Raw genomic sequence first — 24,984 nt, forward strand, 5'->3', positions numbered from 1 at the left:
AGCCCTGTATCAGGCTCTCTGCTCAGCAGGGAGCCTGCTTCCCTCTCTCTCTGCCTGCCTCTCTGCCTACTTGTGATCTCTCTCTCTGTCAAATAAATAAATAAAATCTTTAAAAAAATAAAAAATAAAAATAAAAATCAGAAGCAGACAAAGGAGTGGGATAAAACATGGGTGAGAGATGCTTGATGTTCTTCATAATTTCTGCTAAATCATTTGGCATTTTACCAAATAAACATTAATTAACACTGAAAACAAAAGAAGGATGGAAAAAGAAAACCAGAGTAGTTCTCTGTTACCAACCACTGGCCTGACTTGAATAAATCAAGTAGTATTGAATTTAAATTTCTCATCTGTAAAATAGGTTAGGCCAGTGGTTTTCAATGTTTTTAAAATAAAGTATTACAGAGAATCCCAATATACTGTTAAAAAAAAAAAATCCTGATGGAGCTCCTCTGACTGGGGGAGAGGGTACTAGGAGTTAAGCCTGCTCTCTCCCCCGTAACCCTTTTCCTTCCCCTCCTCACCCTCACCACAGGCAGTCCTGGGTCTCATCAGACAATTGCAAGAATTTAGTTTGAAGGCTATTAGTCTGCATGACTGTTTTTCAAATTATGGCTATAGCCATTAATTTAGTGTCCTGGAACCAGTATGGCACTAGAATAGAGTAGGACAGAAAAATTAGAATGCCATCCATGGTAATGTTTTGCACATCTCCAGGGTATGTATATAGGTATTCACTACCTTCCTGGCTGGCCGGGTGGAAGGAAGTTTCTAGGACAGCTTGTCCTGTTGAAGACCTCAACAGCAGTGCAGGGAAGACGTTTGATGTCGGGAGTCCTATTTAAAAGGGACGGGGTGGGGGCTTCACGTAGACAGTGCTGGCCAAGCCCAGACCCCCACTCTCCAGCTAGGGCCCCTGTATAGAGCCACAAGGGCACTGTGTGGAAGAGGCTGCCCCGCCCCTCCCCCAGCCGCCACTCTTGTGGAAGCCTGGGATGGGGCTGGGAGTGGGGTGGGGGTGGGGATAGAGAGGGTCTTTCCTAATTCTGCCTCAATACACATTCTGGCTATTTTTGTAATGAGACCGTTGAGTAAAATGGCACCACCTTAAACAAAAAAAAAAAAAAAAAAAGGAGTGGGGGGTAGAATGTAGGTGGACATTGTGTTTCTTAGTACCGACCACCATCAAATGTTTACATCATTTCTCCCAACTCGAACATTCTCTGATTCTGTGACTTCTCTAAACCACCCACCCTCTCTTTGGACACAAAACTGTAATAAACAGCACAGACTGTAGTAGAATTCGTACCTTCTGCTGGAGAGCCCTCACATTTCCACGAGGCATCGTGAAGACAGCCGGCAGGTCTGCAGCTCTAAGTCCTGTCTTGGGAGGAGGAGCAAGAGACTATTTAAAAAGCCCTCCAGGTGACTCTAATATATACTCCTCCTTTCCTTTCTCCCACCAAGTCCCCATCCATGCAGCCAAGGGTAGAAATGAGCTGTTAGTGCAAATAGTAAGATGCATTTGGGGTGAACCTAAAGAACTAAGCCTCAGCTGTTGATTAAGATGGTCAATGGTTATTCTTAATTAGTGAACTTTTATGCTAAACTGCTAAGAAATTTCCTAGGTAGATTTCATTTTTATGAATGCCAAAATAAAAATAGTGGTCGCTATGTTTGACCACAAGCTCGGGAAGGCAATAGGTTCTCATAAATAAAAGAAAACTAGAATAAATAACCCCAAGGGAGGAGGTAGTTTAGGTCATACCCCTGGGGCTTTGTGAACCCTTGAAAGCACATAAAATTTTGTTTGGATGTACATGTACATTTTGTTCCCCGGGGTAAGAGCTCTTATCACTTTCATTAGCTTTTCGAAGGAATATGGAATCCAAGAAAGGTTTAAAAAAACCACTGGCGGGGGGGGCCGCCTGGGTGGCTCGGTGGGTTAAGCCTCTGCCTTCGGCTCAGGTCATGATCTCAGGGTCCTGGGATCGAGCCCCGCATCGGGCTCTCTGCTTGGCAGGCTCTGGGTTAGAGGATCACCTTCATTATAAGTACAATAGAAACCACTATCTCCAGGTGAAAAAAATTTTGACTTTTCCATAATCAATAGAAGCCTTTGTTTTTCCCTCTTTGGAAAGGCCTTGAGAAAGCCCACACATCTGCCTTCACTGAGGGTTCATCAATACAGAGCGGACAGCCTTAGATGACATAGAGCCAGCATAGGGAGGCCTGGACACGGGTTACACCTGCCACCACAGGCAGCGAGCCCTCAGGCCCACCCCTATGAGAACAGCCTCCATACATCATCCCCAGACCCGATAGGGGGCAGCAGGGCACAGCTAGAAAACAACAAAGCCACCTTTATGATTTAAGATTATTTGCTGGGTGTTTCACCAGATAAGACTATCTAAACTCTACACGAGGTGCTCCCTTCCCCCTGTTAAGAGAGTATAGATAGTACGTTGATTTCATTTCTCATACCTTGTAGTAACGCCAAGACAAAAATGCCTCCACTGTTTAAATTGAAATGTTAGCTTTTTTTTTTTTCACTATTAAAAACTTCCAGTGCATCTAGAAATACAACTTTCCAGAGGGTCGGTCAGAGGTTTTTTCCCCATCTCAAAGCATTGGGAAAAACACACTTCTATCACACGTCAGAAAAAGAACTTCAATATATCACCTCCTGTGACCAGGAAAGTAGGAGCCTGACTTTCCACAAACACAGACTTCCAAGGAAGAAGGTTATAAACAACTATTAGATACAGAGTGCCTCAAACGTCTGTGACATGTGCTGTTATTTAAGCATCTACTGCAGAACCCGACACCTGACACAGGACGGAGAATAATGCAGACATGGATCCCCATGCCACAGCACCCCAGCTCCCTCCACCTCTCTGACATTCACTTTCACCCTCTGTGAAGGAAAATAATAATACCTGTTGCCTCGTGTGGGCACTGGAAAAATTACAAATTGGAAGACAGAAAATTCTCTGCCAGCATAGCTGCTTAGGGCACGTTGGTTCCTTGTCCTCAACTTATAGCCACCCTACTGCTCACAGCAGCCTTTTAAAGATTGTATTTATTTATTTTTTTCTTTAGAGGGAGTGAGAGAGAGAGAGAGAGAGTGGGGAAAGGAGCAGAGGGAGAGGGAGAGAGAGAATCTCAAGCAGCCTCCAAGCTGAGCACAGAGCCCAGCTCAGGGCTCAATCTCATGACCCTGAGTCATGACCTGAGCCTAAATCAAGAGTCAGATGCTTGACAGACTGAGCCACCCAGGCGCCCCTCCCAGCAGCTATTTAAATCCTGTTTCCAGGAATGACAAACTCTCAGTCCTCCAGAAACATGCCAAGAGGAGATAGACAATGGCGGCCCAAATCCCCTCTGAGACAGATACTTTTTCCTAACACTAAAGGTTCTAGGAACCTTTAGGCAGTTATTTCAAGCGCACCTCCATGCTTGCAGCAAAACAGGTAAGACTGCGTCCAAGGGCAGGAGGGTACTGGAAACAAGCCAGGTTGTACAAGAGGTTTGATCGGACTGACAAGGCTTGGGGTCTGAAGGCTTGGGTGTCGTCAAACAGTTGGTGCAGCAGCCTTAATGAAGCAGTCTGCATGACTGCATGATGTGCAGGGACTGGGAATCCACCAGCCAGATCAAGGAGTACCTGCCAAGTGTGAGGTCTGTCCAAGGGCACTAGAGGGCTCACCCCAGGATGAGGGTTCAAGGCTAGCTGCAGAGATGGCTTGGGTCTGCGCCTGGGGTCTTGGGGCACTGGATCTTTAGTAGAAGCTTAATTCTCTAAACCTAGGGTAGGGTGGAGGAGAAGTCGGGCAAAGGTCTATGGGGTGCATCAGGAGTACTTTAGGGTTGATAGTGTGAAACAGAGGCAGGCACTATGTTCCTTAGAGCCCCACAGGGCACAGTGGCCAAACCCAATGGTCATCGCTGGAGGGTCCCACACATCTGGGTTCCACACAAGAGGGAGGGGAGGTTATGCTACATCCCCTCTGAATGTGAGAGAGGGGAAAGAAGGGCAAGCCTCAGACCTCCTACGTATGCTTACAGAGTGGGGAGGGCAGGGACTACTAGCTAACTAGTGAGCGAGTGAAGGGAAGGGGAATGGCAAGGGAGAGGAGGGATACAAAACAGGGGGAACAACTTCTTCTCCAGAGCACATTTTCTCCAAGTGAATCTTCTGCAACCTTTTTGTTAGAAGTTCATTTGTGGCCATGATGGCTATTGAGACTACCCTAGAAGATATTAAAAGGAAGAGTAGGAAGCATGCATCAAAACATTGGTCAACAGAGACCCTAGGCTCATTTCCACATTACCCAGTAGAGCGGACCCTTATCCGGACACCCTGCCCAGCACTTCCCGCAGGCCCAGGCCCCTACTCTTGGGATCTGACCACATCTGGTCCTGATAGATGGAACCCCTAATTACCGATAGTCTGTGCTTGCTTTCCAAAAGGGCATCAGCAGTTCCATTCCTGGTGCGTAACTTTGAACTGCTGAATGCTGGGAGGACAGCCACCTCTAGAATAATTTAAAGGAAATTAAGCAGCTAAAATTAGCTTATTCGGGGGGTTGAAACTGTTTTCCTCAGTTAGACTTTCTACTAACATTTAGTTACTTCTGGATGTGTTTATTAGTTATGGATCGCTAGAGAAAAGGGGGGGCAGAGAGACACACTTATTATAAGGAACTGGCTCATATAGTTATGGAGGCTGAAAATTCCCAAGCTCTGCAGTCAGCAAACTGGAGATCTAGAAGAGCTGGTGGTGGTGTTTAAGTTTAATTCTAAAGGCCTGAAAGCCAGGAGAGCCATAAGTTCTAGTCCAAAGGCAGGCAAAGACCAATGTTTCAGCTGAACAAGCAGACAGGTGAAGTTCCCCCCTACTCATCCTTTCTCTTCTGTTCAGCTCTTCAGTTGAAAGAAAGAGAATAGCCCACATGAGGGAGAGCAACATATTTTCCTGAATCTATCATTTCAAACATTAATCTCATCCAGAAACACACAGACACACCCAGTATAATGTTTGATCAAATGTCTGGGTACTCTTTGGCCCAGCCAAGTTGACACATAAAAATAACTACCACCAAGGGCTTAAATGTCACCTTTTATTTCTTCTGCCATCATCTGATGGGGGCATCTATGATTAAGAGAAGGGCAAAGTGACATCAATGAGAAGGCCAAGCTATAGGTTAGATTATCCTTCCCAGAAACTAAGAATTTCCCCCATTTGTCCATGTGGAAATATGGATTCCCTTCTTTGGAGGAGAAAAAGAAAATAATTGGATCACAGGCTTGAGATGATTACATTTTATGTATTACTTTAGGGTTTTTATTTTTTCTGTTCAAAAATTTTATAGAAAACAAATCCCATAAACGGAGCCTGGCTGCTCAGTCAGGAGAGCATGTGACTCTCCATCTCAGGATCGGGAGTTCAAGTCCCATGCTGGGTGTAGAGATTACTTAAAAAAATAATAAAATCTTCAAAAAAATTCCTATAAACCTAACACCAGCTCTTCACAGCATTCTGTTCCTCTGCTGTTCTTGGCCAAGGTAGAGGCCCACAGTTTACAAAGGGTTCTGCTACTTTTTGCTTACCCTTGTGTACATGGTGAGAGAGAGACCATGGCATGGGACTGGGTGCCAGAGGCCAGGCTCTGAATCCCAACTCTGCCGCTGTGCAACCCCTAGCCAGTTGTTTTGTTGCTCCAAATCTTAGTTTTCCTACTTGTAAAAATCAGGAGAACGTGTTTTCTCCTTCACAAGATGGCTGTGTGTTTCAAATGATCTAATGCATTCTGAGAGCATTTTGTATATGTGAAATTATTATACAAATATTGGCCTACATACTTGTCCTCTTAGTAGTGACTTTGGCTTCTGTCACAGCGATGGCATCAGGGTTGGTGTATGGGTTTACTGTTGCTATAGTAACAAATTACTACAAACTTAGTGGTTTAGAACAATACAAATTTACCTTATAATTTTGGAGATCGAAAGTCTGATATGGTTCTCAAAGGGCTAAAATCAAGCTGTCGGCAGGCTAGCTCCTTCTGGAGGCTCTAGGGAAGACTCTCTTTCCCTGCCTTTTTTAGTTGTTACAGGTCATCCACATTCTTTGGCTCATGATTCCATTTCTCTATCTTGAAACCAGTCATGTCAGTTCAAGTTCTTCTCACCCTTCCATTTCCTTCATTTTCTCTTTGCCTCCCTCTGCCACTTACAAGGACCCTTGCAACTTCATTGCACCCACCAGGAAAATCGCCAGGATAATGTCCCCATCGGAAGGTCAGCCAATTAGGAAATTTGATTCCATCTGTATCTTTAATTCTCTCTGCCACATAAACTAACATATTCACAGATTCTGGTGATTAGGATGTGGACATCTTCGGGGTGGGGGGAGGGCATTATTCTGCCTGCCACACTTTGTTTATTCATTCCCCAACATAATTTCAGATTTTAAAATATTGCATCTCTACAAATTCATTATATCTGTGGTCCCTGATGAGTTTGAAATTAATCAATAAAAAATATAGCTGTTCTTCCAGATCTTCTCCAAAGGAACTCATTCCTGTGCTTTTTAATTAAAAAAAAGAACTTATTTAGAATACCTAAAAATTCAATAAAGAAGTTTTAAAGATAAGGAAAACATCTATAATCCAAACATTCCTAGCAACAGTTGTATTTTGGCATGTCTCCTTCAAGTGTTTTTTTCACATTGTTGAGAACATAAATATAAACAAATGCTTCTACTCTTTAAAGTGATTGCACCCATGTTTCAAATTTACAAACTCTTGGCAAATATAAATTTTAATGGCTGCATAATATTTCATTGCAGCATGGCACCATAATTTACTTGGATGCTATTGTTGAACATTTAGTTCATTTTAAATTTTAATTATCAAAATTAATGAGTGTGAAACATCTTTTATCATTTGTATTTATTTGTCTTTCCAGTTATTTCCTGAGGTGAGAGTCCCAGAACTTATGGGCCAAAGGGAACAAATAAATTCAAAACTGTTGATACACACTGTCAAATCACTGTCTTCAATTAATGGTCCATTATATTCCCTCCAGGAGTATGCCAGCACCTATTTCAACACCCCTGGTCCACATTCTTTGCTAATTTTTAATTAAAGCTGACCGCTCTTTGTATATGCATCTCCTTCGATTACATGTGAGTCTGAACACCTTCGCATATGTGTACCCAGCGTGTGTATTTCCCTTTTTGTGAACTGCCTGCGCGGGGACAATCATTCTTTCCAAACCCAGTAATGCTCATAGAGGTTAAACGCCAACCACAGTCACTTTTTGCAACAGTCTCTTAGAAATTCTTTCTCTATTCCTACTCAGCTTGAAGGTTCCCACCCCTTATCAGGTTCTTCCAGAACCTCAGCACTCTGAAGCCCGCAACAGGCTTTCCTTACCAGTTCTGAGCTGCTCTGCTGGTTTCTGACCGCGGCTCCTCCCATCAGCTCAGTTGTCAGCTCCAGGCATCAGCTGGTAAATCTTCCAGCAGATCCAGACACTTTGCTCCTGCCTGCTGCCTTCCCGCTCCAACTGCATCTTCTCGTATTCCTTCCAGCATTTCCCTCCTGCTTGCTCTAGTTCACCTTCTTGAGAGAATAAGCCTCCAGTCACCTGCCAGAGCAGGGAAGAGGTCGCGGGCCAGCTGTCCCAGGTAGAAGGGAACTTCCATCTAATTACTTTTCCTGCGGACATTCACTAATTGCCCTGGTTCAGCCTCTCCCTTCCCGTTTGATCCACCATGTTCTTCCTCTGTTCTACTCTGGAGAACACTCCTTCTCTCCTCTGATTCTCCTCAGAAGTACTCTTTCTACGTTCTTTTCGCCCTCCAAAGCATTCCTTTCTCTCCTCCACATCCAATACACCCAGCACAATGTCTTAATAAGCGTAGCTTTCACAAAGATAAGAAGCACCACAACTTCAAGCCATTTCTGTGTCCCCACCCGAGCGGTCCCGTATTTCCATACCCTGCCACCATCCTGAGGGAAGAACAGCCCACTGGCCAGGCTTCCCACCTAAAGCGCAATGCTAGACTTCATCCAGGCTCCCAATGCTGGTATTACAAAAGGTCTTGCTGCATTTCATACACCCCAGAAAATGATTTCTTTTATATGCCAGGGATAGGACGTGGCATCATAAGAACACCCTCCAGTTATAACTCATAGGGGTTCATTCCGATCACAGACAAGAAACTTCAAAGATACCCAAATCCACTTTGTACCACTTAAAAAGCTCTCCCATCTCACAACTGTGCCAGCTCCATTAGAAACCATCACTGTTCTTTCCCAGTTACTTATCTTAGTGATGAAGTCAGCTGTGTTCAAGTCGGAAGGTGGTGGAACTAGGTGCAAAGAAACAAGATAACCACAAATATCTTGACGTTCAGATAATATAATCTCAAAATGGGGGCTCTCCGACGGGTTTTCCTGTTTCCAGATTTTAACGTTCACATCAAATCAGAGACGTCTCCACTTGCCTAGAGACTCCTACCCCCAGTGTTAACACAAATAGTAAGGCCACTCTGCTTGCAGCAGAGACGAAAATAACCTCAGCAGAGTTTTCACCCGAAACATAAGCCATCTTGTGAGACACTGAGTGTAAATGAAGAATGTGCTCAAATAGTTCCTGGATATCCTAAAAATTCACCTTAAAGAATGATAACAATTTGGATTTAAGGTCATAGGTCAGCTTTAAAAATAATCAAAACTCTCTAATCCTGGGAGGAATAAATAATTGCAAAAGAAAACAAACAAAAACAAGATAAGTGGCTCCACAGGCGATAAAGCCATATGAACGAGAGGAGGATATTGTAAATTCCTGCATGTGTTAAAGAATCACATTAGAGGGTATATTATACGATTACCTTCAACATTAGTCTCAAGCACAAAGTATAAATTAGATTCTTGCCCTTATAACTTGGTGCTTTCTGAGTCTATAGAATTACTTCCTTTCAGGTCAACTTACCAGATTTAAGGCAATGCATTTGGGAGGAAAAGGAAAGGGGGTTGTCATCAGTACAGGCAATACAGACAACCTCTTATCACTGTCCTAATTTCTAGATAAAACATAATTTTAAAGTCCGAAACTTAATGCTGTTCATGACTGTTCACTTTTTAAAAAGAGCCTATCATTTAAAGCACCTCCCTCACAATTCCATTGACAAGTAATAAAAATAAATCTCGTTAGGGTCTGAGTATCTCCCCATGACTCTACTTATTTCCCCTGACATAGACCTGTCTTCTTCCCCTTGAACCTCGTAAGTTCATGCCCAAACCATCTCTTGCAGAATGGGAGGCAAGTTTCTAAAAGCCAGAATTATTTCCACATTTCTTCTATTTCTTCTCTTCTTCTATTCCTTATAAAACTTCTAAAGCATATATGCTAAAGTTGAAGGTGAACCCCTTCAATGGAGTATTAGGCTGTCTTTCAACTTCACTTTAATAGAATGATGTAAAACTGCATGATCTCTAAAGTTCTTTTTTCCAGAGAAATAGGTGTTTGTGATATCACTTTGTATGAATAGATTTAAGTAGAGTTGGTAAGTACATCCTAGCCTTCAAAACAATCTTGCATCTCCCCTTAAATGTTAGACAGCTTAATGGATTAGGTCTCTAGAAAGCAAGGTGGTTGCTTAGGGGCAGGGCATGGAGGTGAGTTTACCAGTAGCTCAGTGGAAAGATGTTCGCTCCATTATTAATGATGACTATTAATGTGTCCCTTGAAAAAAACAGGCTGCTGGCCAGGTCTAGTAGGTGCCCTTGCTCTCAAGTTTCTCAGTCAGCAATAGGGCAGGTGTGCTTGTCTACCCCACTTCCAAAACACATATCAAGAGGAGAAGGGAAGAGAGGAAGAGAGATTTCCATTTTGCTTCTACTTCTAAATGCAGCATCAGTTTTGAAGGAACAAGGGACGGTAAGTTACTGAGGAGTGCCTTATGCGCCAAAGTACGCCTCATCTCAGAGCAAGACCAGTGATAGTTCTCTTCAGTTCAGGCAGAAACAATTCTCTGGGCAGATTAAGTTCATATACATGTCTGCATGTGTGCACACACATGCACAAAGCACCCCACAATGGGGAAAAACTCTTCTCTAAGGCTAGGAGGGAAAGGAGTATTTTCTCATTATCAATTTCCATATGGGAATTTCCAGCAGTTACAACTGGAATTATTTTCTGTCAGGATAACTAATTCATTAAACAAATACTTATTGGGTGCTTTTACGTGCTAATGATCCTAACACTCTCCTGTAAAATATTTTCTTCCCTAAAAAAGAAAAGAAACGAATGTCATACCTTCTGCAAAAACATCTCCCACTCAGACAACAAACATAATCATTACTAATGAGGTGTCTTATTTCAGTCTACAGACTTGTCATTCCAAAATGGCCAATTGACAGAAGATGGTCTGCTTCTCACCCACAAGATGATCTATAATTTCAGCTCATTTTGCCTCTTTAGATTGTTATGTCTATTATAAAAACACAGAAATTTCTACAACATCTCAGGTGATAACCAGGTTACAAAACAATCTGTTAAATCTTTGTTTAGTTCTGAGAGAAAAATAATGTTCCCATAATTTCCACACATTGTTCCTAGTGTTGCCCTTTGAGGTTACATAGAATACTCGAGTCCTCTCCTGTTGGAGTTATAATTATAGTTGGCATTTATTGGATGTTTACTATGTAAAGAGCCTTGTTCTAAATTCTTTATAGACATTATGATGTTATCTCCCTCTGTAAACACAGACACACACCATCCCTTTAACCAGGCAAAACAAACCAAGATCTTATAGCTGTTTCTCATATGACTGCTTCCAGACCTTCCAACATTTTGATTACCCTCCTCTGGTCAGCTCCATTTTATCAACACCCTCCCCTTAAACTGTGGCACCCTTATCTAGTCACAATCTTCCAGATGTGAATTAAGCAATTCCAAATACAGAATACTATTATTTCCTTGTCTGGAAGGGCTATTTCTCTTGATCTGGCCTAAGAAGATTGGAGGGTTTTATTTGTTTGTTAGGTTGGTTGATTGTGGGGTTTTTGTTTTTGTTTTTGTTTTTTTGGCAAATCACATGACTTGTTCGTGTTGACCTTGTTGGCAACTAAAACCCTGAGAACTTTTTTTGCATAAACCACATTTCAGCCAAATCTCCACCATCCTGTGCAGTTGATTTTTAATGCAAAGGAAATGTTTACTATGTTTGCATCTGTCCTTATTAAATTTATTCTCTTTAATTTACTGTTCTTTCCAGCCTATCAAGATCTTCTTGGATCATATTTTATCACTCAACGTACTAACTTCCTTTACAGCATCTGAAAATGAAGACAGCATGTATTTTGTTTTCATCTGAGCTGATAATTTCACAAGTTGAATGGCCCTATGTGGCATGTCAGCTAAAATTTTCCACCTAGTTGATAATCAGTTCATTAGCAGGAGATCCTACAGGCCTTCAGTCAGTTTTGAAACTGCCTAATTATTTTTGTCTTCTACATTCCTGTCTTCACCTTGTCCTCAGTGACACCTGGCAACTTTGTCAGATGCTTCGCTGGAATCATGATGCTTTTCTCCAACCTACCATGAACAAAAAGACCAGGTATTGTAAGTTGTTCTTAGCAGACCCATACTGATTGCTGGTGATTGCAATTTTCTTTTTAACCTAATGAATAATCTATCTCAAAATTCACTATAGAATCTTGCCAAAAATCAGTATAGTTTAGGTGTTTGTTCCTAAAATTCAATGTTCTTCCCTTCCCCCACTCATATGCTCTTGGTAAATATTAAGACAATATTGGCTTACCTTCATTCTTAATACCTCTTTTTTTTCTAAGATTACTGACATTGGGGTTGGATTCTTTTCTCCAGTCAATCCACTGAGATGAAATCCAACTTTATCTGGTTCCCTGAATTCATTCAAAGCAGGCAGATACCTTTTTCCATTCTCTTGTCTCTTTAGGAGCTCAAGTCTTTTTTGATATTATTTTATTATTTCCAACTTGAATGTATTTTTCATAATACCCCCGATAGGTAGGTGGGTCAATTGTTTTTATCCTCTTCTCTTTTGAAGTCACTGAGACTCAATGAGATTAATTGAGCAGTTATTGAGTAGCAAAGTTGGAATTTAACCCAATTGTCTTATCTCCAAATCCAATGCTTTTTAAATCACTTTTGGTGTCTCCTTTCCTAAATAGCCAGGGAAAATATTGCCTTTTTTTTTTCTTATTAATACAGCATTTATTTGTCTTCCCTCTGTCAAACCCTCAGCCAACCACTTTCCTCAGCCTGCCTGAGGAGGTATAGGATAAGGAATATACAGTGTAGACAAGACACGGCAGAAAGACCTATGAGAGGTGGAGACGGCTCCTTCACATGGCGAAGAGGATGAGAAAGGCCACCAACAGGCAAAAGAGCCCCATGGCCTCCGAGAGGGCAAAGCCCAGAATGGTGTAAGAGAAGAGCTGTTGCTTCAGGGAGAGATTCCTGGCATAGCCAATGATAAGGGTCCCAAACACAGCTCCAGTTCCAGCCCCAGAGCCAGCCACCCCTATCGTGGCAGTCCCAGCCTCAATGAACTTGGCTGCTGTAGGGACATCCCTTGAAATGGCACTGGTTTGGAAGCTGCAGCTAGGAATAAGTGAGGTCAGGGGACGTGAGGCTGCCAAGATGCTGAGGCCCTTATAAGGTGCCTCATCTGACAGTGTCTCAGGTGGTTTTAGCACCACTGCAGACAGTGATCAGCTCAAGAGCTGAGAGGTGCTCCTGACCAAGAACGGGGTGGAGGCGAACTTTGCACAGGCGTACGTTTTCAGGGGATGAGTGGCTGTGGCAGGAGAGCTGCTCCCAGGGCAGAGAAGACAGAGAGGGGCGGGGCAAAATGTTGCCTTTTTAACTGAATCTGTATGTTGTGTGTTTCTGAAAAAATTAAAAGTCAAAGTTAAGTAAACTTGGGTTTATCCCTCTTTGTTTTTATGCCAGAATACTGGAATCCAAATTTATTATCTCGTCCCTCAGATCTGCCCCAGAAATTATCTACTACTTATGTTCTTTCTTGTTGTGTTTTACTTTTAAATGTCTTACTTTACATGTGTTTCAATCTTTTTTTTTAAACTAGGCCATAAATAAATCTTAAATAATACATGTAGGTTGGCTCTTTTCCTCAGGGAACCCCAATACAGCTAGTAAAACAATATCCCTATTGTCAGCTCCTTCCTTGTCATAACTTCAGACAGACTTTCATTCCCTACAGAGTTAGAGATGCTGGGATTGCTACTTAATCCACAAGCAGTTGATTGGGTCACTCCATGAATCTGCTCTGCCATTCCTATGAGAAGAAAAATTTACAATCCCTAAATAACAACAAAGAGCCTTTCTTCTTGGGGTGCCAGTGTGGCTCAGTCGGTTAAGTGTCTGCTTTCAGCTCAGGTCAGGGTCCTGGGACCAACCCCCCATGTTGGACTCCCTGCTCAGTGGAAAGTCTCCTTCTTGTACTCACTCTCTCTCTATGTCAAATAAATAAATAAAATCTTTAAAAATAATAAATAAATAAATAAATAAATAAATAAAAAGAAATTTACTTATAAACAATCAAAGATTATGTAAAGATAGATCAAAATCACAAAAGAAGACAAGTTTTACAAATAAAGGCAATGGTTGAAAATGTAACAGTGATTTACATAGGTATAAATGCATGTAAAGGATTTATGCTTAAGAATATATTCTCTTTGGTTTTCATTGCTTTTTCTTTGTTGTATGTAAATTAAAATTTTTTACAATTATACTGCTTGTGGTTCTTAGACCTTCTTAAATCTGTTGTTTGGTTTCTTTCATTAGTTTTGCAAAGTTCTCAGCCATTATCTTTTCCAATATTATTTCTGATCCGTTCTGTCTTCTCTCCTCAATCCTTCTTGGACTCCCATAATATATATATATATACTATTACCTCTTCTCACTGTATCCTCTATATTTTTTAGCCATGCTTATTTTTCTCCATGTTCATTCTTGATATTTTCTTCTGACCTTTCTTCTAATTTTCTAATTCTCTCTTATCTATGTCTTTTTATTAAAATTAAGAAAAAGTCTTTTTTTGTGTTGTTATTGTATCTTATATTTGCCAGATTTAGTCTTAAATGTGCAACATGGTATTATCTCTTTGAACACAGTAAACATTTTTATTTTAGTCTGTGTCTGATGACTACAGTATTGGCAATCCCTGGTAGGCCTTTTTCTATTGTCTGTTTCTGTTGTATTTTGTTCATAAAGTTTATCACTTCATATGTTGGGTTATTTTCTATTTTGTGCTGCATGCTGTATTTATATAACTACTTGTAGAACTCATCTGTAGTCAATAATGATGGTTTCTTTTTCCAAAGAAGTTTTATGTATATTCATATCAGGTAGCTGGAGGCATGAACAATTTGAGAACTTAAATCTAATTTCAAGGATTGAGATTATTTAAAATTAACCTGAGCTCTTTAAGATTTCTGTCTGCTTTGGGTTTACCCTTATATTTTGAGTATGAACTTTCAAAATACAGCCTAATTGGGGCGTCTGGGTGGCTCAGTGGATTGAAGCCTCTGCCTTCGGCTCAGGTCATGATCCCAGGGTCCTGAGATCGAGCCCCGCATCGGGCTCTCTGCTCAGCATGGAGCTCTCTGCTCAGCATGGAGCCTGCTTCCTCCCCTCTCTCAGCCTGCCTCTCTGCCTACTTGTGATCTCTGTGTGTCAAATAAATAAATAAAATCTTAAAAAAAAAATACAGCCTAATTGAGGCAGTTCCACCAGAACCCTCAACAACTTGGTAAATCCTGTACTCTAATCTGTACCCTAGCCCCATGAAGCTATCAAAACCTTTGCTTACATTCTCATTGCAAAGAAAAAAAATATTTTTTGATGCAGGGGCGGGGGATGGAAAGAGAAAGGGGATGAAGGGCAGAGGGAGAGAGAGATTCTTAAGCAGGCTCCACATTCAGTGTGGAGCCCAATCTCACAACACTGAGATCATTACCTGAGCCAAAATTAAGAGTCAGACACTTAACCAACTGAACCAACCAGGCACCCCTAAAGAAAAGGATTTTAATGTATTGATGAAGGGCGCTGGGGTGGCTCAGTGGGTTGGGCCTCTGCCTTCAGCTCCGGTCATGGTCTCGGGGTCCTGGGATCGAGCCCTGCATTGGGATCTCTGCTCAGCGGGGAGCCTGCTTCCCCCTTTCTCTCTGCCTGCCTCTCCGCCTACTTGTGATCTCTCTCTCTGTCAAATACATAAATAAATTTTAAAAAATCCTTAAAAAAAAAAGAAATTTTCAAACAGGGAGGCCCCTTTTTAGTACTTATTGAGAAATTCTTAATTTATTAAGAAATTTTCAAACAGGGACACCTGGGTGGTTCAGTGGGTTGGGCCTCTGCCTTCAGCTCAGGTCATGGTCTCGGGGTCCTGGGATCGAGCCCCGCATTGGGCTCTCTGCTCAGCAGGGAGCCTGCTCCCCACGCCCACCACCTGCCTCTCTGCCTGCTTGTGATTTCTCTCTGTCAAATAAATAGATAAAATCTTTAATATATTGATGAGATGATGGGTATTAAGTAACTTTATTATTAATCATTTTGGTAATCATAATGGTAATCATTTTACAATATATGTAAGTCAGGGCATTATACTATACACCTTGAACTTATACCACGCTACATGTGAATTATGTCTCAATAAAAATGGAAAAGATAAATAAACATTTTAAAAACTTCTTCTCAGCTTCTTAGGCTCTCAATAGCTCCTCCAGAATTGGCAAATGTTCCAAAAGGAAAAATGGCCCTGGATACTGGGCTTATGTCCTTGTCCTTCTATTTCTTCCATATCCTAGGCTGTAATTCTTTACTATCTTGTTAGATATCTGATGTTTTCAAACAGATTTTTAAAAATATTTTGTCCAGCGCCTCTGGTTGTCCTTTGCAGAAAGTTGATTGGAATTCCCTAGTCTTGCCATCGGAAGTCCCTAGGACATTTGTTTATTGGTGGATCACGTTAGTCACTTCTGTAGCCAAACATGAGTGATCAGGCTCATCTTTGAATTGATGGACCTTTCCCTTGTGACGGAACAATATTATGGAAGTTCACAAATTTCAGTGTAATTACTTTATGCCTAACCATGACCCACTTTATCTCAGATAGGAGTCCCTAAGTTTCATCTCAGTTGGCTTTACTTGATAAAGCCTCCTCATTTACTACTGCCATGGAAAATACTATTAAAGGCAGGCTGGTGTAGTGGAAAGAACACTGGATTTGGAGTAGAAAAGTTGGATTTAAATTCATTTCCATCATGTGTTTCCTACCTTGGTTTCACAGTTTCTCTCACCATGCCTCAAGCCCTCCATAAGCATGCAGACCACAAAGGTACATGAGAGTCAATCTTTGGCAGCTACTCAGTTTATGTAAGCCTTACTATGTTTATCTATAAATTAGGGATTATAGCTATATCATGTGGTTGTTGTAAGCAATAACTAAGGGAAGTTGTATAGCATTGAATTCACAACCACAGAGGATGCACTTCAATTACTATTTGTTTTCCATGATAAACATGGTATTTCATGCAACAGATTTATCTCCAAAATTTTTTGTAAATCAAATCATGCTTTAAAGGTACTAAGAGAGCTAAATTTTGAAGGGAAATTTATTGAAGATGCAGGGAGAATCCTTCTACAGAATATTAAGTCCATTTCACTAATCTCCTGTCATCATATTGATTTTCATAAAATTCATTTGATCAGAGTAAGTTATGCCTGCAATAAAGGCACAAACACTTTCTCTATTCAGATGGTTTTGGAAGCCTTACAGTCCTGATGACAACTCTTGCCGAGATTATAAACAGTGATGTGATTCCATGTGTCTGTAACAGCAAAGAGTTGACCTGAGCAGGCACAGATGATCTAAGTTAAATGTGAGGTGTATGCCACAAGAATATCATATGAGACCATGAGGTTTAGTAAGCACTAGGAAAAATGCCTTGCAATCAATTTATTAAGGCCATAATCCCAGATATTAATTCAAACGTGGTTTTTTTTGGTTCTGAAGGGTAAAATGTTTTATGACATTATTGCATTTCTGAAGATTTCATTTATTATGTTGACTGGAATTTTATCATTGTTTTAAGTAGCACTCTTTATGAGATCATTTTGTCCCTTTAGAATCTAAATCTGGGTAATGACTATGGTGTTTTCAGTTTTCAGTTGTTTGTAGGTTGTCATTGTCTTTAAAAAATTGTTTAAAACAGCAAAAACCCTTAACATTCTAATGGAAATGTAAACACCCTGACTTCATTTTGATAATGTGCTAGTACTGAGTATAAATGATAATAAACAAATGTGGAATCATTACTGTAACTCAGGAAAACAATATTATGTTAGAAATTCTAGATAATCTTTTCGGTGTAGATGTAGACTTGAAACACTATACAAGCTCATTACCAAGAAAGTTTGATAATTAGCTTCTTAGCAACACAGGGATTTTTAGGGCAAGTATCTATTATAAATGTTAAAATAATGGAGAAATTTTGATGAAAACCTTTGCATATTTCTGTCATTTCATTTCAAATTTGGTTCCAACCTACTGATTTCTTGCTTTGGATCTTTGAAATTATGGTAACTAATTTTAAATAGATTTCAAAATTAACAGTGGTTTATTGGTAACATAGGAGGTAGTAACAGCACAGGACATGGAGATAGACTGCGAAGTTTCAAATCCCTGCTTTACCACTTAGCAGCTGTGTGGAGGCAAATAAACTGACCCTCCTTAATTTGTCATCCGTAAAATGGGAATAATAGTAATAGCACCTACCCTCGTAGAATTTTGTGAGAATTAAATGAAACCAACCATACAAAGTGCTTTGCATAGGTTGGCACATGATAAGCACTCATTAAATAGTAACTATAGGTAGTATATCCTGAAGTATATATTAAATACAGAGTTCATGTTAGGAAAGGGCAATGAAAATAAGAGTAGACAACAGTCACTTCTTCAGTCATAATGCTCAATACTTGTGTGGGTCACTTAGCAAGTCCATTTTATGATCTCTGCAACCTCAGCTCTACCATTACCAGTAAGATGGGGTGTTCATAAATAGATTTACCTAGAAAAATGAAACAAGAAAAAAAAGTCAAATTCTATCATCAGTGCAATTTTATGCATGAAAATAAACCAGAATCTCATAGAATTAAAAAAAAAAAAGTTATACTTTTTCACATGTTTCCACTTGTTCCTTATTTAAACATCTCTCAGAAAAAAAAAAAAAAAACCCTCCTTAATGTGATTTTTTTAAAAAAAAATCATACACAGAGCCAACATCAACAGCCAGGGGAGAAATTCCCATTAAAACCAGGAAGAAAACAAAGATACTTGATAAAGCTATCATTATTTAAAATTACTCTGTAAATTCTGGACAATGTAATAAGATACAAAACAGAAATGAGACCTAACAATCGGAAGAGCAAATAATGTTCTCACTTTGTAGCTTATAATATTAGATGATATGAGAATGCACTGGGAAAACAAGAATTCACAAATTTTAGTGATGTGCATGGATGTGCTCCATATCGAAAAGTCAGCAGGTTTCCTACATAATATCATATTGTCTACCTACCCATACTACAACGAGTTATTCTCCCACTCAGTTAAACTATCCCATCACAGTCACTCAATTCTTCACTTCCCCCATTATTTATGCGATTTATGGTGATTGCCTTAAGCCAAAGCACCAATAAGAGCAGTCAGCTGGGAGATTGTTTAGGTGACTTTAGGCTCAACAGGGCTAAGATAAGTTCTCCTACAGAAATATATCTCACCTTCTTCTGAGCGCCAGGAAAAAACCAGGCCAAAGTGAGGCTGTCATTTGTTCAAGAAATACTTCCTGAGCATTTATGCCAGGCATCGTGCTAATGCTGGGAATACAATAGTGGCATGGACCTTGCCCTCCTAGCACTTTCAGTCTAATGAGAAAAAGAAAAATTAAATAAATAAACCCAGAAAATGTTTATGAAGCGCAAGTTATGATGAGGTCTGTGAAGGAATAATAGAAAACCAGAAAGCAGCCAGGGATGAGGGAGGAAGAGAGAGGGTATATAATTTAGAATGAGGGACGGGCAAGAATCTTCCAGCAAGATCAAAGGTTGGAGCGGAGTATGTGGATAGATTATGTCAGGCAACGATCAGTGTCAGTCACTCATTACCTTACAGCCCATATTAAGGAGTGTGAATTTTATGTCCAGGAACATAAAGTGAAGTATGCTTTTAAAGTAAAATTTGTTAACAGACACAGAGAGAATTCTACATAAGTGTATAATTTTTCCCTGAAATTTCTATGCAGTATTCCATTGAAAGGGTTTAAGTGAGAATTTGCTTTCTAGAGGGATCACTCTGGCTCAAGAAGGCCTTAAACAGAGAAAAATCAGAGGCAAAGAGACCAGTTAGGAAGTTATTCTAATGGTCCAGACAAGAGCCAGCAGTGGCTTAGATAGGTTTGTGTTAGCTGAGATGGGAAACAGGAGATACACTTTCTATGGCATTTGAAGGTGTCTTTATGCAGGACGACAGGGAGGAGCAAGATTCAAATTTTGTGGCCCTGGAATTTATACAATTTGTGAATGCCATTTTTTAAAAATTGCAAATACAAAAAAAAATACAAATATAACAGCAGGTACAAGATGTTGGAAGGGTCCTGGACAAACCCGAATTTTATTTGTCTCACAGTAAATCTGCCTGTGGCTCTAGGAGAGGGGAGCAGAGGTCCCACCAAGAGCTAATGTTTATGGAGCACTTACTGTCGTCAGACACTGGTTCGCACACCTTAAACATACTTTAACTCTCACAACAATCCTAAGAGATATTTTTGTCTTCTCCATTTGACAGATGGGCAAACTGAGGCTCAGAAAGGGATCCTGAGTCACAGCTAGTAAGTGGTAGAGCTGATATGCAATGCAGGCTGCCTAGCCCTTGGTCATGGTGCTACGCTGCTTCAATATCTAAGTCTCAAGATCAGGGACAGAGAACAAGGCAGATGACAATCCTATTGACTATATGACAAAAACTGCAAGATGTGCAATTAGGGGGTACTTGAAGAGTAAGAGTTTAGTTGGGAATAAGTTAAGTTTGTGACACTTACTACCACTTAAATTGCAATGTCAAGGAGGCTGTTGGATATGTAAGTCTGGGCCTCAAGGAAGAGAACCAGAAGGAAGAGACACACACATGAAAGTCACCAGCTTGGGAATGAATGAGGTGATCAAGGAGCATACACCGCAAGGGGGAAGAGACGTGGAGACCAAACAGAAGATACAGTTGGGTGAGCGGAAAACCAGGAGAGGTCAGTATCACAGAAGCAAAAGGAGGGTGTGATGAGCTACATAATTGAATATAGGACTGGTGACTGTGACTCCCCAGTCAAGTGTAAACAGAAATGACAGGAAAAGAAAATCCTCAACTCCTACTTTGAGGGATCTTCTTCAAAAGCAACTAGAGAAAGATGGAGGAAGAGAAGCCTCTGAGCACGCATTCTATAAAAATAACAAATAATTCACAGGAAACCTGGCCTCTGGCTAAATAGGAGGGAATTTTCAAGTTCATTTCAGGTCCAACACTATTTGAGGAGGAGACCAGAGTTCTGGGAGATGGAGGAAATGCATGACATAAACACACATCTAACCCTCTTCCCCCACATCCAGCAGACCTTTACTACCTTTCAATCTTTCTTTCAGTGCATAGAATCAGGTCAAACACATGACACATGCATGGCCTGATGGAACCAGTTAACTCATTTATTTAGTTAGTGTTATTTTTTATTGGTTTAAATTTTATTTATTTTTTTGATTAGTTACTTTTAATAATGTAACAAAAGCAGAGACGACATCGGGTAGCAGGAGATCAGCTAGCTAGCTTATCTAACCATTGTGAACACCTACAAATCCAACGGGAGATCAAAGAGAAGAAGAGCAACAATTCTAGAAACAGAAAATCGATCACTTTCTGAAAGGTAGGACCTGCAGAGAAGTGAAACCAAAGCGACGGGAAGATAGACCCCAGGGGGAGGGGCCAGCTCCCGGCAAGCGGCGGAGCAACGGAGCACAAAATCGGGACTTTTAAAAGTCTGCTTCACTGGGAGACATCACTCCAGGAGCTAAACCGTGGGGAAACCCAGGCGGGGTCAGCATAACCCCAGGTCCCACGGGGTCACGGAAGGACCGGGGGTGTCTGAGGGCCGAGGAGCTCACAGGTATTGGAGCGGGGAAGCCGGCTACAGCGACAGAGCCGAGGACTGAGCTCTCAGCCCAGGGTTACCTTGTGCCGGTTGTAGGCTGGGTGGCCTTGGAGCGTGGCCGGAGGCCACGGAGATGGAAGCGACCAGGCGCTTTTCTCCAGGCTCCAGCAATTGACTGCTTTCCTCAAGGCGCACCGCAAGCCAGGGAGGCGGGGCGGTTGGGCGCTTTTCTCTAAGGGTGCACTGAGGAGCGGAACCCCAAGCTCTCGGCTCCTCCGGGCCGAGAGATTGGGAGGCCGCCATCTTCATTCCTGTCCTCCGGAACTCTACGGAAAGCGCTCAGGGAACAAAAGCTCCCGAAAGCAAACCCGAGCGGATTACTTAGCCCAGCCCCTGGCAAGGGCGGTGCAATTCCACCTGCGGCAAAGACACTTGAGAATCACTACAACAGGCCCCTCCCCCAGAAGATCAACAAGAAACCCATCCAAAACCAACTTCAGTCACCAAGAACAGCAGAATTCCACAGCAGGAGAAAGCAAATCTTATCTGGACAAAATGACAAGGCGGAAAAACTCACCTCAAAAAAAAGAACAAGAGGCCATACCGAAGGCTGGAGACCTAATCAATACGGACATTGGTAACATGACAGATCTAGAGTTCAGAATGACAATTCTCAAGGTTCTAGCCGGGCTCGAAAAAGGCATAGAAGATATTAGAGAAACCCTCTCCGGAGAGATAAAAGCCCTTTCTGGAGAAATAAAAGAACTAAAATCTAACCAAGTTGAAATCAAAAAAGCTATTAATGAGGTGCAATCAAAAATGGAAGCTCTCACTGCTAGGATAAATGAGGCAGAAGAAAGAATTAGTGACATAGAAGACCAAATGACAGAGAATAAAGAAGCTGAGCAAAAGAGAGACAAACAAATACTGGACCACGAGGAGAGAATTCGAGAGATAAGCAACACCATAAGACGACACAACATTAGAATAATTGGGATTCCAGAAGAAGAAGAAAGAGAGAGGGGAGCAGAAGGTATATTGGAGACAATTATTGGAGAGAATTTCCCTAATATGGCAAAGGGAACAAACATCAAAATCCAGGAGATGCTAAGAACGCCCCTCAAAATCAATAAAAATAGGTCCACACCTCGTCACCTGATAGTAAAATTTACAAGTCTTAGCGACAAAGAGAAAATCCTGAAAGCAGTCCAGGAAAAGAAGTCTGTAACATACAAGGGTAAAAACATTAGATTGGCAGCAGACCTATCCACAGAGACCTGGCAGGCCAGAAAGAAGTGGCATGATATATTCAGAGCACTAAATGAGAAAAACATGCAGCCAAGAATACTATATCCGGCTAGGCTATCATTGAAAATAGAAGGAGAGATAAAGAGCTTTCAGGACAAACAAAAGCTGAAAGAATTTGCAAACACCAAACCAGCTCTACAGGAAGTATTGAAAGGGGTCCTCTAAGCAAAGAAAGACCCTAAAAGTAGTAGATCAGAAAGAAACAGAGACAATATACAGTAACAGTCACCTTACAGGCAATACAATGGCAATAAATTCATATCTCTCAAGAGTTACTCTGAATGTTAACGGGCTAAATGCCCCAATCAAAAGACACAGGGTATCAGAATGGATAAAAAAACAAAACCCATCAATATGCTGCCTACAAGAAACTCATTTTAGACCCGAAGACACCTCCAGATTTAAAGTGAGGGGGTGGAAAACAATGTACCATGCTAATGGACATCAGAAGAAAGCTGGGGTGGCAATCCTTATATCAGATCAATTAGATTTTAAGCCAAAGACTATAATAAGAGATGAGGAAGGACACTATATCATACTCAAAGGGTCTGTCCAACAAGAAGACCTAACAATCTTAAATATCTATGCCCCTAACATGGGAGCAGCCAACTATATAAATCAATTAATAACAAAATCAAAGAAATACATCGACAGTAATACAATAATAGCAGGGGACTTTAACACTCCCCTCACTGAAATGGACAGATCATCTAAGCAAAAGATCAACAAGGAAATCAAGGCCTTAAATGACACACTGGACCAGATGGACATCACAGATATATTCAGAACATTCCATTCCAAAGCAACTGAATATACATTCTTCTCTAGTGCACATGGAACATTCTCCAGAATAGACCACATCCTGGGTCATAAATCAGGTCTCAATCGGTACCAAAAGATTGAGATCATTCCCTGCATATTTTCAGACCACAATGCTCTGAAGCTAGAACTCAATCACAAGAGGAAATTTGGAAAGAACGCAAATACATGGAGACTAAACAGCATCCTTCTAAAAAAGGAATGGGTCAACCAGGAAATTAAAGAAGAATTGAAAAAATTCATGGAAACAAATGATAATGAAAACACAACGGTTCAAAATCTGTGGGACATAACAAAGGCAGTCCTGAGAGGAAAATATATAGCAGTGCAAGCCTTTCTCAAGAAACAAGAAAGGTCTCAAATACACAACCTAACCCTACACCTAAAGGAGCTGGAGAGAGAACAACAAAGAAAGCCTAAACCCAGCAGGAGAAGAGAAATCATAAAGATCAGAGCAGAAATCAATGAAATAGAAACTAAAAAAACAATAGAACAAGTCAACAAAACTAGGAGCTGGTTCTTTGAAAGAATTAATAAGATTGATAAGCCCCTGGCCAGACTTATCAAAAAGAAAAGAGAAAGGACGCAAATAAATAAAATCATGAATGAAAGAGGAGAGATCACAACCAACACCAAAGAAATACAAACAATTATAAGAACATACTACGAGCAACTCTATGCCAACAAATTTGACAATCTGGAAGAAATGGATACATTTCTAGAGACGTATAAACTACCACAACTGAACCAGGAAGAAATAGATAACCTGAACAGACCCATAACCAGTAAGGAGATTGAAACAGTCATCAAAAATCTCCAAACAAACAAAAGTCCAGGACCAGACGGCTTCCCAGGGGAATTCTACCAAACATTTAAAGAAGAATTAATTCCTATTCTCCTGAAACTGTTCCAAAAAATCGAAATGGAAGGAAAACTTCCAAACCCATTCTATGAGGCCAGCATCACCTTGATCCCAAAACCAGACAAGGATCCCACCAAAAAAGAGAATTACAGACCAATATCTTTGATGAACACAGATGCGAAAATTCTCACCAAAATACTGGCCAATAGGATCCAACAGTACACTAAAAGGATTATTCACCACGACCAAGTGGGATTTATTCCAGGGCTGCAAGTTTGGTTCAACATCCGCAAATCCATCAATGTGATACAATACATTAATAAAAGAAAGAGTAAGAACCATATGATACTCTCAATAGATGCTGAAAAAGCGTTTGACAAAGTGCAGCATCCCTTCCTGATTAAAACTCTTCAAAGTGTAGGGATAGAAGGCACATACCTCAATATTATCAAAGCCATCTATGAAAAACCCACCGCAAATATCATTCTCAACGGAGAAAAACTGAAAGCTTTTCCGCTAAGGTCAGGAACACGGCACGGATGTCCATTATCACCACTGCTGTTCAACATAGTACTAGAAGTCCTAGCCTCAGCAATCAGACAACAAAAAGAAATTAAAGGCATCCAAATTGGCAAAGAAGAAGTCAAACTATCACTCTTCGCAGATGATATGATACTATATGTGGAAAACCCAAAAGACTCCACTCCAAAACTGCTAGAACTTATA

At 40.8% G+C, this 24,984-nt stretch overlaps 1 pseudogene across 1 annotated transcript in view; it reads right to left on the reverse strand.

Moving 5' to 3' along the window:
* Positions 1-12,401: 12,401 nt before the first annotated feature.
* Positions 12,402-24,984, reverse strand: part of LOC308347094 (ATP synthase F(0) complex subunit C2, mitochondrial-like) — a 28,835-nt pseudogene continuing 16,252 nt past the window's right edge. The window contains exon 2 of the transcript in view: positions 12,402-12,948. The product of the transcript in view is annotated as an ATP synthase F(0) complex subunit C2, mitochondrial-like (transcript). The remainder of the gene's footprint in view (positions 12,949-24,984) is intronic.

This window comes from Martes martes (assembly GCF_963455335.1).
Source record: "Martes martes genome assembly, chromosome: 8".
NCBI classification, from domain to species: domain Eukaryota; kingdom Metazoa; phylum Chordata; class Mammalia; order Carnivora; family Mustelidae; genus Martes; species Martes martes.